Source organism: Solanum verrucosum, unplaced genomic scaffold (assembly GCF_900185275.1).
Source record: "Solanum verrucosum unplaced genomic scaffold, falcon-dt-bn FXZP01000268.1, whole genome shotgun sequence".
NCBI classification, from domain to species: Eukaryota; Viridiplantae; Streptophyta; class Magnoliopsida; order Solanales; family Solanaceae; genus Solanum; species Solanum verrucosum.
Genome location: NW_026019957.1, coordinates 1,748,111 through 1,764,457, shown reverse-complemented (window position 1 = coordinate 1,764,457; position 16,347 = coordinate 1,748,111). Strand labels below are relative to the sequence as shown.

The 16,347-nt window shown below is 30.3% G+C and overlaps 1 long non-coding RNA gene across 1 annotated transcript; it reads right to left on the bottom strand.

Moving 5' to 3' along the window:
- Positions 1 to 15,562: 15,562 nt before the first annotated feature.
- LOC125814489 (uncharacterized) lies at positions 15,563 to 16,347 on the bottom strand. The gene is made up of 3 exons (XR_007442125.1): positions 16,233 to 16,347; positions 15,973 to 16,034; positions 15,563 to 15,590 (listed from the first exon to the last, which is right to left on the bottom strand). It is a non-coding gene; the product is annotated as an uncharacterized LOC125814489 (long non-coding RNA).

Genomic DNA, 16,347 nt, shown 5'->3' with positions numbered 1-16,347 from the left:
ATATACAAAAATATGTATATATTATCTTTTCATGTCTCACCTATAAAATTAAATCAAATATGTTATTATTATTGATCGATGCATTTCGTACCAAAATGGAGAAGTGTTTGTACTAGTAATTTATAAAAAAATAAATTAAAAATATACTTACTTATAAAAGGATATCCATACCTAATAATACACAAAATGCCAAAAGGTTCTTAAACTACCTTTTTGAATCTAAAAAAACTCCCTTCACATGCAATATATATATATATATACGTACAAAAGCTATTAGAATTGCATGAATATATGCGTCGTATTGTATATCTTCCTCATTCTTAAGACAGATTTAAAATTTGAACATTAGAAATTCAAGTTTAACATTATATTGCAATTCATTTAATTTATCAGTCCAAAATTTACTATTTATATTTAGTTAATGAAATTTTAGACATATATATAGTCCGAGTCAAAAGCTACTAAATACTACTCTTATCTTTTATCTTTTCATAACAATTAAACCAACTTGTGTCCCAATTATTCCACCTGATATGTGTTATTTATTTATCAGTATAATTATTGGATAACTTTATATTTTCTCTTTTTTCAATAATGTCACAATTGTGGCTGATTCCCCAAGAGTCTTTACACTTTTAGCCATATCCCCACCATATACTACAAAAGCAAAATCTATTTAACAATACACTCCTACTAAAGGATAATAAAATTATTCATACTTTCGCGCATAACAACAGTTTTAATACACTGATTTGTCTTATCCAAACATAATAACACTTAAAAGTGTTTAAATTGACAAATTGAACTGAATTTAAACAGGTTAAAATCGATAAATAGCCATGTAACTATTTGGGTTTAGATAGATTGGGTAGCCTACTTCATCAAATTGTTAACATCATTTTTTTTTTTAATTTTAGAGAAGTTAAATAAATACTAATAAATGAGAAAAATATTTTGTAATCCATAACTAGTAACTAAAATTATATTATCTACAATATATACTCTATATATACAGAGTATACGTGATTTCATACCACAAATCAATAAATGTTTTTGCTATAAATAAGAGGCTAAAAATAAGGAGTTCTAATATATAAGTGATAGCGAAATTAAATAGGAAAAATTGTATAAAATAACAAACTATTAATTCAAAATAAATGTTATAACCACAGTTTCATTTAATTCTAATTCGTAGCAAACATTTTGTCATTCACCACTCTCCTTGGATCTCGCTCGCCACGTACTCTCCTTGGATCTCGCTCACCACTCTCCCTCGCCTCTCTCACTTTATACAAACACAAATGTATAAATTGTGTTTGTGTTTGTATAAAGCGAAAGAGAACTGCATATACAAATACATATCTCTTCGTCTTAGATACTTATAATTATACAAATACAAATATTTCTCTGCTTAGTTCTCTTTTGTCTTTCTTTTTTTTCTCGCTTTATACAAACACAAATTATACAAAATACAATGTATAATTTGTGTTTGTGTAAAGCGAGAGAGAGGTTTGATATACAAATACAACTGTTTTAACTCGATTTAATTGTATATGAATTCAAATTTTATGCAGATATACAAACACTAATAACATATACATATACAAAAGCAATTTTCATAGACACAGATACCCGATTTATACAAATCAGATGCCTGCGATTTTATTCAATCAGATGTTGCCTATGATTTTTATACAATTCTGATGCTCCATAGCAAACATTTTGCTATGGAGCGCAAATAACAAAATTGTAGCTATAAAGCGCTAATTTGATTTTTATGTTTGTTAAACCTAAAATTTACTCAATTAAAAAAAAACAAAACACGTTAATTACTTTTTCTAAAAAGCTCCAACATACTCTATTGTGACTTATGAATATACATAGTATATCAAAAAAAAATTGGTAAACCTTATCACACCTTCGATATGAGATTAAAAAGTACCTATAAACTAGTTTGATTAGGTTATAAATTCGACCTTATTTTTTATTTTTTTTAAAAAAAGGTGATATCACTTGTATAAAATCATGTGTATTGGCTAAACAAACATATCTTTTGGTTAAGATTTTGTTTTGTCAAGTACCGTCTTTTTTATGGTCCAAAAGGAAATTATTTATGACCAAAAGATTTGATTGGATTGTTGAAAGATGGGAATTTGAGGGAGCAAATCTGCAAATAGCTGCAAAAAAAAGATTTTTTTGTAGTTCTAATTATAGGTCGAAATTTCAAGTCCAAAAGTACAAAATTAGCAGAAAAGGGGCTTCAGAAAGTGATATATGCCTCATTTGTCCACTACATTATTTTTGTTCCTTTATATTCTCATCATTTTGTCTTCCCCTTTTTTTGGCTTATCTCATTTGATGTTCAGTATCTATTTTAAATTTTGATAAATTTATTGTAACAATTTTTTTTATTTTTTAATTAAAAGTGATTTATATTCAAGTTTCGAACTCAAAGTATTTATTGCTCCGCCATTATATCTTTGGTGATTATATACAATTTTGTACCTATACATACTTGCAAATTATTTGAATATTTTATTAGTATATATTCAAAAGTCTATTTTCAAGCAAATTATTTGAATATTTTATTAGTATATATTCAAAAGTCTATTTCAAGCCCCGAGTAACAATTGAAGTTCAATTTCCTATGATAGTTTGATTAGATTGATAGAAAATAAAAGAATATTCCCTATGTTGATTTTATAAGATTATTTAATTTGACACAAATTTTAAAGGATTTTTGTTATAATTTGTTGGTTTTTGTGTTTTGATTATCCCATTATTTTGTGGTTGTTCCTTGTTTTTTGCATGCTATGTTTTTTTTTATTTGTTATGTCTTTTTTTATTTTTGTATTTTTTTTTCAAACTATTCTTGATATGCATTACTTAAGTCAAGGATCTTTCAAAAACAGTCTCTCTACTTTCGCGACGTAGGGACAATGTATGTGTACATACTCTAGTCTCCTTAGACCCTATATGTGAGATTACACATGATATTGTTGGGTCCGAAAGGGTGATAAGGGCATCATGCACAAGCTTACAATTGCAAATAATATGATTGATAAATTAGATGACAAAACTTATACTAAAAACTAATATTATTATATGAAAACTAATATAAAGAAAAAATATTAAAATTGTTGAGAGATTAAATCTCCCCATAAATAAAACTTACTAAACGACTACATTGTGGATTCTATTGTGTTGTGTTAGAAGAAACAAACCTATATTTATAGAGTCTTAAAACCTTTCCTACTAGAAAAGAACTAGCTACTCCAAAACCTTTCCTAAGAGGAAAGAATAAACCAAATATGAAAGAATATTATATTTTCCTTTCAGGAAAAGTAAAAACATTTATGGTAATGTTTTGTCTTTTCTTTAAGGAAAAATAAATCTTAAATTATGGTAAAAAAATCAGGGCAAAACCCTAACAAATCTCCCCTTTTGGCTGGATTTTCTTGACAAAGCTTGATCTGTCTTCTTCATTGCATGATAATCTTGTTCTTCACAAAATCTTCATCACTGTTGCTTGCCATGGTTAAAAATAAAATTTAAAATATATGGATTAAAAATGGGTTAAAAATATTTTGTTTTAATTCTTAAAAATTGCAGCAACATGAATGTTGAAAATATGGTTGAAACTTCTTCTCCATATGTAGCTTGACAAAAAATCTCCATTATCATCAAATTTGTTGCAAATTGATTTGAAACCACTTGAACCTTTCTTCAACCTCGTTGAACCATAGGACCACCGGATCTTTGAACCATGTGCTCTGATACCACTTGTTGGGTTCGAAAGGGTGATTAGAGAGTCATGCGGAAGCTTACAATTGCAAATAATATGATTGATAAATTAGATGACAAAAACTTATACTAAAAACTAATATTATTATATGAAAACTAATATAAAGAAAAAATATTAAAATTGTTGAGAGATTAAATCTCCCCATAAACAAAACTCACTAAACGATTACATTGTGGATTCTATTGTGTTGTGTTAGAAGAAACAAACATATATTTATAGAGTCCTAAAACCTTTCCTACTAGAACAGAACTAGCTACTCCAAAACCTTTTCCTAAGAGGAATGAATAAACCAAATATGAAAGAATATTCTATTTTCCTTTCAGGAAAAGTAAAAACATTTATGGTAATGTTTTGTCTTTTCTTTAAGGAAAAATAAATCTTAAATTATGGTAAGAAAATCAGGGCAAAACCCTAACAGATATGTTGTGTTTTATTTGTAGCCTGTCCTAAAAAAATTGGTTCATTTCTTTTAGAAACAATCAACTTTAACTTTCTATATACCCTTAATTAGAGTTTTTATAACCACACAAATATTGTGTCATATTTAAAATTATACAACAACAATATATCTAGTGAGATCACACAATTGTGGGAATATATACATACCTTATCACTATTTCGTGGAGGTAGAAAGGTGTTTTTGAAATATCCTTGATTCCATAGCAACAAATTTAAGTACAAAAAAGACGAAAATGTTGTTCATCTTGTATTCCTAAGATACTTAGAACAAAACTTTGAAGAACTTGGTAAGAAACACCAAAGTTTAAAGAGTATTTTCAAACTAGAAAATTAAAACTAGTAGAGAAAATAGAATTAGAAACAATATAAAAATATTTTTCTCAAAGAAAGAAAATCAAGCCCACTGAATGCACAATGTCCCCTTAAGGAAATTATTCCCCTCAAGTATCCGAGGTTAATGGAATATATCCTCCCAGGATAGAACGATTTTACTCACCGGTGTATCGGTACCTAAAATCACGGTGTCAGCGAACCACTCACCGGCAGTAAAGTACACTTAGAATACTAGATTTAGTAGTAGTAGAAGAAGTCCAGAAAAAAATGTTTCAACTAAAATGAGAGGAAACCCTCAATTTATAGAAAATAAATGGTAGTGTGAAAATGTTCTTATTGTGCCTTATCGGAAATGTCACAAACCTTTGGAAAAGTCACAATCTTTCGAAAAGGTCAAAACCTTTCATAAAAATCACAACTTTTCATAAAAGTCGCAACTTTTCATAAAAGTCGCAACTCTTCATAAAAGTCACAACTCTTCATAAAAGTAGCAACTATGCATTTTCCATTCACACCTTTTAAAATTCAACATAAAATAATAGAGAAAACAACCAATACCCCCTTTTTTTTTTCCGATTCTCAACTACACACTTATACTTCACGGGGGTCCTATTACCCACCTAAAGTATTTTAAACACAAATATTGACACCCTTAAAACGTCACCCCCAAATCTTTGTTGCTGAGTCTAATGCACACACCTATTTTTCAGAATAATTTTTTTTTTTTAAATCATCACCAAAATACATCAATTTTAATGCTTTTCACTTTTTTTCTCCACCATTCTATTCATCTTCCTAAATCATTATATTTTTTCTCCATTGTTCCCAATGTCTCATCTTCTCCAATCATTATATTTTTTCTCCATTGTTCCCAATGTCTCATCTTCTCCAATCCATCTCCATCTCCATCACACCATCATCCTCCGTCTTTCTTCTATCTTTTCAATCATTTATTTGCACAAAATCGAGTTGTTATTGTCTAATTCAATAAATTAACATGAATGTCGAATCTTTTTATTATGGTATCTTATTGCCATTATTGTCTAGTTCTGCATTTGGGTTCTCTAGTTGCTTATTTTATGGATTTGAAGATGAATTTTTCCTTGCCAAATTTCAAATTCTAATACCCACTTTCAATTCCTAACAAGAAATTTGGGCTGCTACTATAATCGAAAAGATTTCTCTAGCAGAAGTTGTAATATCATTTTTCAATATCGAATTGAAAGTATTTTCCATTGAGGTGAAAGAAATTAAAGGATTATCATTTTCTTTCTTTTGGTTATGTTGTCTATTTTTAGGAAAGATTTGCAGGTGTTAGTCATGAAAAAATTCATTGTGGATTAAAAGTGAAAAATAAAATGAAAAAATAAAATAGTGTATAGGTAATTGTCCATGGAAGCCATGGCAAAATTCAATTGCAGAGGTTGGTAATGGTTAGAGAGAGAATATGTGATTGTAATTAACTAAATTTATTTATTAATTGTATTGAATTCAATTAAAAAATGACAGTTGTCAAATCATTTAATTTTGACCTATTTATTTGCCTTACACTTGCCTCTAGGAAAGTAAACACACTTGCTGTGTCATATCAGCACTGAAGAGTGTTAATATTTCTGTTCAAAATACTTCAAGGGGGTAATAAGACATCCGTAAAGTATTGGTGTGTAGTTGAGAATTGTGTAATAGGTTGAGGGGGTATTTGGTTGTTTTCTCTAAAATAATATAGAAATCATAGCAAGTAACAACATACGATGATAGATATCAAAAGAAAAAAACTACATAATAATAATAATGAGACTAATATGATAACAAACATATCAACAACTCTAAACCCTCGGCAGTGGCGGAGCCACCTTACTATTAGGGGGTTCATCCGAACACCATTCGGTGGAAAATTATATAATTTATACATGGTTAAAATAACTTTTTAGGTATATGTTGAACCCCTTCAGCTACTTCGTGTGTCTATTTTTTTAGATTTTGAACCTCCTTATTGAAAATTCTGACTCCGCCACTGCTCTTGAAAAGCAAAACAACCCTCCCCTACCTACCGCCCTATTTAAAATCATAAACTTTAAAAATCTTAAGTCTTTCTTAAACTTTGTAATTAATCAAACTTTACCAAACAAATGCAGCAGACACGTTATCATTTACCAAACATAATCAATTCTTACGGTACAACACTCCTTTGAGAATATTTATTTTATTATTTATACTACATATACAAAATCTCTTTTCACATTAACAAGATAAGAATATATCGATGTAAAAAATATTCCGCGTTAATAAAATTTAAAAAAGAATTATACTCTTTAACAGGTTTAACAAAAAATAATTTATTTTAATATAAATATTAATGATTATTTCCACAGTTCAAACTTATGATTTATTTATTATATAAAGATAATTTAATCGTGGCTACAAGCCTCCTTTTTCATATTGACAAAATATGAAATACATGCATGCATGTGCCTAAAAATCCAAAAATAATGTTGAAAGTCAAAGAGATGAAAGTTTGACTAATTATTTTCAAACCTTAGAATTTTCATTATCATTTATTGTATTGGGTAGTATATATATTTTTTAATTAACGTAGCTATCAACAATGATATTTATAGGATATAATTAGTCGTTTAAATTTTTGAGTTCTAGATTTTAGACGGTATATCTTAATAAATTTGAAATAGATTATTTGTATATAAATATTAGGTAAATTTTTAATATAAAGATAAAGTTTTGGTTAAATTATTGGATTTTAGGAATATGTAACAAATAATGTAAATTCACCCTTATTTTTTTCAACCATTAAACTATGTAGAAAAGAAAAAAACTAAAAAAGGAAATTTCGATTGCAAATTTATCTAATAGGATTCGTACTACATATAGCTCATTAAAAAAGAAAACACTTATTTGTAATATCACACTTATTTACCTATATTAATTTAATTTCAAATTTGAAATATAGATATTGAAATATGTATGATATTACACCTTCGACTTTAAAATTAATTTTTTCTTGAGTTGTGAATCTACTCAAAAATAATTTCTCTATTTTTTTAAAAGAAGAAGTAGTGTTGCGTATATTCTATTTTTCTCAAATTTAACTTATTTGTAGGATCACACGGAGTATGTTGGTATTGTTTCAAATCTCAATTATTGGTGCACTAGTAAGATATTTAGGTAAGTTTTCTTTTTCTAATATTTTAAGCCAGCTATTATTTTTTTTTCATTTTTTTTCATGAAAGACACATGATAATTTACTATATAATCCAAAGCTCAATCATGGCTTATAAATGCATGAATATCTTAAACTATTAATTAATTATTATGCTAATTCTTCTTAGAATTTGACTTAGTACTTTCGATAGTGATGTTTCTAAGGCATCTTTTGGTTAGAGGCTCGGGGTACGATGAGAGAATTATCTTTTCAATTCGATATTTTTCTTTTAAGTTTCAATAGTATTGACTATGACATCTTTCACAAATTCAATTATAGTTGTGTTTCGATGAAGTTAGAGCTGAGCTGAGTAAAACAAACAAGAAACTACTAAAAATAGAAATTATGTAGCTATACAAACCATTGATCTAGTAATGAAGCCAGTAATTTTAATAAAATTCTTTTAAAAATTGCAAAAGTACCAAAATATTTGAGATTCAAACTCGTGACTTAAAGCAATTCTTAAGCTAGCTTTGTTGTTGCATTTGAAGTTTCCCTTATGTCTAGAGATGTGACAAACAAAAAAAATTATTTTTGATAAAAGAAGTTCGATAAGTCCCCTTCGAATCATTCAATTATGCCCTTGTTTGACACAATACTTGAATTCCTATGCATGTTATTAGAGACAGATTTAAAAAATTTAAATTTAAGGAGTGTAAGGTATCATCATCAATTGTGATAACAAGTATAGATAGAGGTAATATATAAGTATAATAAACCATCATAATTCTATTACAATAAAAAGTAGAGACCCCAAAAAAAGAAAATGGAATCTTGATTTTAGTAGTGGTTTAATAATGTACTCAAAAACTTTTAGTCTTTTAAGAGTATTGCAAAAGATATTATGTATTACTTTTCTTTAATATTTAAAAAAACATCGACACAATGCAAAATTTGTGTTAAATTACACGCAACGGATTCGATAGAACTCATCGATTTTAGCTTGAATTATAAGATGTGTTAAAAACCCATATATATATATATATATATATAAAGAATATAAATTCTAAATTTGCTACTATTGATTTGCAACAATTTCAATAATCATAGCTATTGATAGACTTGTCAAGTAATTATTTTAACCTAAAAATCAACAACACAAAGAAATTGTTCTAAGCAAGTTCTTTGTTTAACGGGTTTGGAACAACAAACAACTATCTCGTTTGTCTTTTGGATACCAAAAAAGTTGCATTGGTTGAAATGGAATGATAGAAGTACTCCCATTTTGGCTTTTGAATGGTAATTCAACAACAAAAGTACTTAATTTATTTAGGCTGAAAAATTGAGCAATTTGATTATGTTTCTCTAAACCCATTTTTACAAGTTCATATCTAACTCGATCCGATCAATTGTCGAAACTAGCCAAGGATGTCATAATTGAGTGTTTTTGACTAAAATGATCTTTTAATTTTTCATTTCCCCCCAAACATTTTATAGATTTAGAAGACATATGGGATGAGACATCCGAAAAGATCCTGTCCTTAGTTACAAGCTTGTACATATGCTTCTCAAGCTACACTTTGTGATAGTAGAGAAGTGTTTCAAATACTTTTCAATAAGGGGAGATGTTGACACCCAATTTTGACCGACCTTTAACCTTTTTGGGAATGCTATTCGATTAAATACTTAATTTTAAAACGTATTTTGAGTTTAAAATTTTAATCAATTTTGTCTAAACATTATATAATTTAGTATGCATGATTTATAAAAATTATTGTAAATATCATTAAAATATATTATTATTATATTTATTCATAGTTAAACTCGAAATAATTTCTTTATTTAAATGTTTTAAAAATTAGATGTGTATAATTTATATGAAAATTTTATAATAGATGTAGTATTTTGTTAATTGAATAGCATCTCCTTAAGTTTCCTTTAAATCATTTAAATTATAGCCTAAACTATCCAATTTTTATTTTAATTCTAGCCACTCCAATTCCAATTCTCTTTTCAATTATAGCCATCTGTGTTTTAAATCATAGCCATTTTCAATTCAATTCCTAAAGCCCTAACCGTTAATCTCGTCCCATTTAATCCTGACCACTCATCTTAGATTGTTTCAACAGATAAGATTAAATCAATTATTTCTTTCCTATCTAATTTCAAAAGACCAAAACCCTAAAAACTATTCTCATTCTCTTCCTCTCTCTCTAGCCAGTGGCGGAGCCAGGATTTAGATTGAGGGGTGTCAAAATATAAAGTAGTATGCACACAAAAAATTCAACAAAATAAATTTTACTAATAAAAGCAAAACATAATTACATTATTACAACCGTACTCGACACGGTTTCATCTCTTGAAATGTTTTTACAATAGTATCATTAGAAATATTAATAAATACATCTTTTTCTACATAAGGAACTAGACAACCGCTCAAAAGCTAATCATTCATCTGATTCCGCAAGGCATTTTAAATAAACTTCATTGCCGAAAAAGCTCTTTCAACGGATGCAGTGGCGACTGGTAAAAGCAAAGCAAATTTCACTAAGCGGAATACAAGAGGAAAGTTTAGGTTCTTCTTTGTCTCAACTAATTTTCTTGAGAGATCACTAAGTCCATCAACAAATTGGACGAGGAAAATAAATACAAGGTGTAAGAAAGTAGGAACTTACCGTTTCCATGACCAGGAGGTAGATTGACGCCGAGCAATGGCGATTGAAGTCTGAAGACGACTGCACGACGCAGTCAGCGAACAAAGACGACTTTTTTGGACTCTTCCTCTTCAAAACTTTTGATTTTGGAATTGGGGATTTGTTTAATCCCTTGACTCTAAATCCCTAAAGTGTATTTTATTTCTTTTAAAAAAATAAAATATTAAAGTAAACTTAATTTAAGTCAATGGTTTAAAAATTGGAGGAAAAAAACGTTTAGCTATCTAAAAACTAAAGACAAAAAAGTTACAGTTGTTTTAAAAGTAGAAAAAAAAATGCTGAAAGCCTTTAAAAAAAATAGACTTCAGCAAGGTTCGAACTCCCAACGCCTAGGTCAATGACAAGGCGGAACTTTGTAGCCCCTGAACCGTTGAACCAACCCCAGGAGAGTCAATTCTAATATATATAGGTATAAAATCAGAATTTGACTTACCTATACAACGTAATTTTCCGATGAAGGGGTGTCGCTTGACACCCCTCGGGCAAGGGTAGCTCCGCCCCTGTCTCTAGCACATATTCTTTTCCTCTCCTCTTTCTCAACAGATCAGCCGCCTCCCTCAGCTCTCCTCTCTATTTTTTTCCGGTGAAACTCATCACCACCTGCTGGCGGCAACCGTCCCTCTCTCTCTTCCTCACCTCTTCTCCTTTCCCTCCTCTCTCCACCAGCAACAGCAGCCGCCTCTCTCTCTCCTTTACCTCTTCTTTTCTTTTTCCAGCAAAAACAGCAGCAACCAGTCGGCAAAGAGAAGCAGCCGGACAGCAACCCCAGCCGCTCCGAGCAGCGACCAGCCAATGGCTAGCTCCAGCGAAGCGGCTCCGAACTAGCGAGCAACAGCTCCAACCGACGAGGAAAGCCACCAGCAGCGAGCAACTCCGAGAAACAGCAGCAACCAACAATAGCTCCAGTGAGCGATGCCGGCCAGCAGCAGGCTCCGACGAAGGAAACTCCGCTCAGCGACCATAGGCAACGCCGCCCATCGCCTCATCTCTTCTCGTTCTGCCCGCCTCTCCTCTCTTTCGTGTCGAACATCGAAAAATCAACAGTAACATTGAACTCCGTTGAAATTAAAGTTTTAGACGACGAATTCTAGAATATTATTAAAATCGCAAACCCAAATCAGAAAGATAGAATTCAAAGCCGGGAGAATACAGAAATAAAGTAAACTTAATAAAACTTTTAGAAGACTAAACATAATTCAGATCCGTTCAGGTTCATCTTTATTTAATTTTTGCCCATCTTCTAACAAATTTTTGTTCTTGTAATTTTATGTTTGCTACATTGTGATAGTCAATAGTTACTGCAAAGGTGGGGCTCAAGCATGAATTATTGGTGATCTTTTCCAATATAGTGGATTGCTCTCTTTAACAATATGTTAATATCTAATGTTGGTTGTTTGAGATGTCTCCGTTGAGGTTTACTTTGTCATAATGATGATGGAATTGCTAATTTTCGACTGCTTATGATAGTTGCTTCTCCTAATTGATCATAATATTTGCTTCCCTTAAAATTCAAGATTGTCCTTTTGCTAATAATATTTTCCACTTTGCCTAAATTGCTTGAATTGATGTTCTAATATTTGTTAAACTTGTTGCATGCAATATGGATTGGTAATTGGTGGTAATCTATGACCTGACCATTCATTGAGTTATTATGAATAAGTTTATTGAGCTAATGACTATGTAATTGATTCCTTTACCTTTTTATTTATATTTTGTTTAAGCAATCGTGTTGTATGAATATTCCTTTCCTTCCCTTAATTTAGCGATTATTGTTAAGTAATCGTTTGCCCCTTAATGAGTTGACGGATCTTTATTTGTTTGTTTATGGTTGCCTTAATTGGTGAATATTTGACTCAATTGATTATTGTTTTCCTTATACATGCTAACCGGTTCTCGTATTATTTGTATCTTTGCCATATTTAGTTGCTCATTATTTGGAAATTTTTTTAAAAATAAGTCTGATTGGCTTTCCTTTGAAATAAGGAAAATGGTATATTGTTTGATTCCTTAAAATATTTAAATCCCTTATATATGCCCCTCTTCTAATATATAAATAGGACCCCTCTCTTCATTATTCACAGGCTCACATTCAGAGACTTGACACATACTTACTTGCTTTAAGAATAAAATTTATAGTTACTCATAAAAAGAAAAATAAGAACTCTAGTAAAGCTTTAGATCTCTCTTAGTCTCTTATTGTTGTGTTGCTGTTTTGGACCTAACATTTCCATTCAAATAACTTCATTGCTGATAATTAATTTTGCATAACTGATTAGTATCCTTCACTAGTTTAATTTTTATCTTTAGCATTGTTTGCATTGTTGTGTGTTTAGTTGAATACGAGGAAGCATCCTATTTAGTTATTCGTTATTCTCTCTGTGTGTGTAATAATATATCTATTGATTATTCTTCATTCATTTCAAATCTTATGTGTGTTGCCTATATATAAAGTGATAGATTGCTATAAATATGCGGTGTTATGAATATCTTTGTCACTGTAGGTATCTACTACACTACTCCCTTTAGCAGGTTTTGAACTTGAAGTTCAAGACACATGAAAAGTTCGCTCGGATCAGAATACATTTGGACGGAGCCTTATTTTACTTTATTTTGATGTTTGTCTTTCTATTAGTGCTGATTTTATGGGATTTTGTAATATTGTTGTATAACTCTAACTCTATTATATGAAATAATTGGGGATCGTGTAAGGGGGGAGGGAATTACGTGCTACTTGTTTTTTTTTTTATTATTGTTACTTGTTTGCGTTAGAAACCATAGTTATAGGATTGAGATTTGTTTAATAGTCCGTATTTTTAACAAATATATTTAGATCTAACGGAATATGCTCTTGTCATTAATCATCTATTTAATCCTTTAATTAATTTAAAAGTGGATTGTGTTTTAATTGCTTATTATAATGTGTTATGGGATTAGCATTAACCATCTTCATAACTATTTCACAAATAAGTGATATATTTGCTCCTTGTTCCATATAATTCAACTAAAGCTCCCTTTATACAATAAATGAATAAACTTTGAATAATTGTCATAATATGCTTTATATAATTTCGTCATCTTAGATACCATGCCTATAGGGTCTAAATAATTTTTCAATATGTTTTGGGCTTAGAAATCATGCATATAGGTTTAAACTTGTTACATACTAGATAAATATCATGTCTATAGGGTTAATAATTTGTGTAAATGAATTAGATATCATGCCTATAAGTTTGATAATATTTTCAGCATATTCATACTTAGAAATCATGCCTATAGGACATAATTAATAAGTTGAGATGTCAATCAGTATATTAATGAATAAAAAGAGTAAAATTCTGATTTTTAAAAAAAAATTATAATTTGCTTCCTAGATTGAATCTGACTCAAATAAGTTAGGTTTTGCTCCGTTTTGCTATTGAAAATACTAATAATTCATTCTGATCCGCTACATGCTTTGCAAATAAAAATATGTCTTGCATTTTGTGATCAATTTGCTAACCAATTAAAAATTAACTAATAATTATATTCCGTATCTCTCTAAAATCTGCTATTTTCAAATTTGCTAACCTAATTAAATCTACCACTGTTTTAAATACTTCTGCCCTTAATCTTGACTAACCTGTGCCAATAATTAAATAAAATTGGCTACTGCTCTAAAATATTTCCTGCATCTTGGTCATTCCTATGATTTTTTTTTTTAAAATCATATAATTATTTGTTGCACTTAAACATTTTCCTGTCACCTAAAATCAATTATTTCGGCATGAATCTGACACCTTAACATACTTCCCTAATTCAAATATACTCGAAATAAGTAACTTCTGCACTAACAAACTGTTCTTTTGTTTGAAAATAAATTAATGATTCACTTTTAGCATGTTAGTTAATAACAGTATAATCTGCTCTAAACAAAAATTATTTTATACATCTGTGAGCAATCTTCTGCCCTCATTAAAAGTAAATGAATATTTCTGCACTTGTAATATTTTTTTGTCCTCTAAATTAATTATATTGATATAATGTTTGTTAATATGTCACACACTTAGCATGCAACCTTTTCCCCTTACTTGTGTTTGCTAGTATGCTAAATAAAAACCTAGAGGCCAATATCTGATTTACATGCTAATTGTTGTCCTATTTATTTGACTTGATGTCTAGGTGGGCCTATTAGGAATCATATATTTTATTTTTGTCTAAATTAACCCTAATAGCAGTCTAATGTCTCTTGGACCTTAAGCGGGGACGATATGCACCTTGTAGAGACGAGAAGCATGCGGTGGTGGAGTAGGGGTAGTTTAGGCCCTACGGAGATGATGACATCGACTCAGTTTTAATGACAAACCTTGATTTTGTCTGTCTCTATGAGAAGCTGACCGAAATAAAGAAAGTCGAGTGCTGATCCGTAAAGTCCTTCAGAGTCTCCCTTTCCTTTTCTCACTTTACTTATTTTACAATTATAATTATTTGGGGTAGTTTAATAAAAATAAAAAGTGTTTATTCTATCTAATTGTGCAAATTTCTATCTCCTCGCTCATCTTTTTATTAATTGTGTAATATTTATTTGTTATTATATTATCACTTAGTCTCGCATGCCTATCAAATTAATTAAAATAGCTAAAGTGTCCTTAATTGTTTAGTATTATGTTATCACCTATTTTTGCATGCTCAATTAAATAATAAGTAAATAAATTGATCTTAATTGTTTGATATTAGTTATCACTTAGCAAGCATGTTTAAATAACCAATAAATGAAGTGACCTTAAATGCTACTTGTAAGCCCCACGAAAATTGCATGATATACTGCTGGGACCCACATTTGTGGACTTCGAGAGATGCCTAACACTTTTTCATCAAGGTAATATGAACCCTTACCCGATCTCTGATTCGTTGACCTATAGTTAAAATTAGCTAGGTTAGATAGGTGCCCTAACGCGCCTTAATTTGTTAGGTGACGACTCTTCATTTATCAAAGCCTAAAAGAGTTGTTAGGTCGTGCACCAAAACTCGTTTGGCGAAAAACGAGGAGCAACAGAATGGCGACTCCGCTGGGTACCTGTGCAGCAATGACATCCGAATCTCCACCATCTGATACCCCTGTCTTTTCATAACTTTTGACCAAATTCTGCCACAAACATTGGAAAAGAAACATTTAAACTCACCACGTGTGAATAAAAGTTATTTCATCATTCCCCTTGGCAGTTTTGCTTTCAATTTATATTATCTGGTCCTAGCTTGCTCCCTTAGTGACTCGACTCCCTAGTGCTCCCTTAGTGACTCAAACCTATAACCTTAAGGTAAGGGACTCGAACCTATAACCTTAAGGTTGGAGGTGAAGGACGCTTACCATCTAGGCAGATTCTAGCTCATTAAAGATGCAACAATAGACACATAACACACATAGTAACATAGATATACAACCGTACCATCTCTATAACAGAATTGAAAAAACACAAAGCAAATCGAATCTAACTTCGAGCAATTAAAAACCTAGATTGAACACATACCTGAAGCTCGCCTATCACATCCGATAATTTTCCGTTTTTAAACAACAAAGTACCAGTATACCCTACATATACACACAAAAGCATACATATTTCATACAAATATCAGATCAAACCACAAAATTTACCATAATCAATCACAAAATTACAACACACTAGACCGTTGGTTGATTCTCGAAATTGAAAAATGAAATCGAGTCCAGACCACCTGGTCAGGGATACTGGAACAAAAAGTAAATCACCATCGCTGATTAAATGTATACCTGCTCCGACGATGAAGACGATCTTTGTTAAGCCTACTCCAGCGTGCACAGCCATGGCCGGCGTTAGTCCGGTGAACAACAAACCCTAATTTTTTTGTGTTTTCCGGCGAGATAT